This window comes from Rattus norvegicus, chromosome 4 (genome assembly GCF_021556685.1).
Source record: "Rattus norvegicus strain SHRSP/BbbUtx chromosome 4, alternate assembly SHRSP_T2T, whole genome shotgun sequence".
In the NCBI taxonomy this organism is placed as follows: domain Eukaryota; kingdom Metazoa; phylum Chordata; class Mammalia; order Rodentia; family Muridae; genus Rattus; species Rattus norvegicus.
The window spans coordinates 66676855-66678838 of NC_141537.1; positions in this window are offsets into that span (position 1 = coordinate 66676855).

Genomic DNA, 1984 nt, shown 5'->3' on the forward strand with positions numbered 1-1984 from the left:
TTCTAGCATTCTATTAATGGCAACTCTCTAGCGGGAAAATCAGGAGGAGAGGTATGGACATATTTCTCTCTGCTGGAAACGGTCAGGTTCCTATATATTATATATTGTAATACGCAAGTTCAAGATTTCAAAATCGGTATTTCAACTAATTTCTAGAATGTTGATGTATGATTCCGATATATAGACATGAGAGGCAATTTAAATCTCTTACTTCCAAGTGGGACTTCTTGGGAAAAGGAACAATGGGCTGCTACTTTTTCACCAAAGCTTATTAAGATTCTAATATTTTAAGGCACAATAATGTTTTAAATTTAACTGGTCTTCTCTACAGGCAATCTCTAGTTAAGTCTGGGTCCCCCATTCAAGCACTGAAGTATAGTGCACAGGACTTCATTGCAAAGACTGTCTCCAAGGACTTTCTTAGCCTAGCTGTATATAAACGTTTGCACTTAACCACTTTGAACCATGCTTAGAAGAAAAGAGGGGTAGAGCCACATGGTGGAGATGGAGGCCCGACTTTTCTATCTCTGAGATTCCTAACTATTCAGGTAGCCTGACACTTACACGTTGCCTTCTGGAGACTTTTAAAAGTCTTCCAGGCAGGCGGAAGTCCTCTTGCACCCATCAGGAACTGAACTTGACATCTGTTTTCCAGCAACACCGAAGAGGGCATTAGTTACTGGTAGCACGGATGCCCAAATACTTCTCAGTTAGGAAACATTAAACGTTTTGAAACAGATTTCTCAGCGAACGGCACAGCGGCCTCTCTGGCAGCTCTCTTGGTAATCCTCAATGGGTATTTTTATCCCTCCCTCTGAAAACAACAGCCTAAAGGGAGGAGGAGAACACATGGCCTTCTCTTGGGGCCAAAACTCTGCCTGAGTATTGCCAAGCGATCCAGCAACAGCTGCACCCGTTGGGGGACAACACCAACTTGTGCCATCTGCCCAGTCCCTCCAAAGGTGAGGGGCCATGTGCCATGAGCCTCCCACGTGACAACAGGGACAGTTCTACGGGAAGTGACTGGGTGATCTACCCTTCCTTCTTTTTCTCTGCCCATAAAGGTGGGCACCTTTCAGAGGGTCCCAAATCCTGGGTCGAAACTGAAAGTATTTAAACAGAGGAATGTGGCAGAATCATCTTCCCAGCAGGTTCGCTTCCTGGATATACACAATTCAATGGGGGCCCGTGGGCAGCTAGTCTCTCCTCTCAGGTGAGCCTTTGGTTGATGGAAATTGTTTCAGGGAGAAGTCACACCCACTGGCTTATTGTGGGACCGTGAAAGGCAGCCTGGTTCCTGGCTGAGCTAAAGCTAGATGCCCTGGTGACCCTGAAGAGATAGTAGATGCTTTGCCTGACAAACAGGCACCAGGCCCCTGACACTAGCCATAGACATCCATAGACTTGTAGCCATCAGTCACAGAAGGACAATGCCCCAAGCCTCTCTACAAGTAGAGGATGTGACCTGTGGTCACGTAGGCTCAAGACAGTCTCCATACTAATGAGGTATCTAAAGGCCTGGAGGCTTAGCCAATAAGCTTTCCTTCCCAGACATCCCTCCCTGCAAAAGGTATTTAACCTCAGGCTCACCCTGAGAAGTGGGGTATGGTTTTATACATTCGCTTTCTGCCATGACAATAAACGCTTTAAAACCATGGACTTTCTCTTTTCATTGCGATCCACTGCAAGGAGTCATGGAGAAGGTCTTTGCCTATAGAGCTACTGTCTAATCTTCTGTAGAAGGCCTCTCTGCGCTCCCAGCCATGGCTGCCACCAAGCAAAGCTCAAACCAGCCTACCAAGTCAAGCCAAAAACTCTCCTCGCAAGACCAACCATAGTTTCCCTCTTTTTCAGCTTGGCCCCGGACTAGATCTAGACTACAGGTCCCCAACTCTGTTCTCAGCTCTTTCGCAGCTTCCAGCAGCTCCTAGATGCCCAAGAGCCCGAGAACCAGACACCTGGGCCTCGCTGCAGACCCAGGATC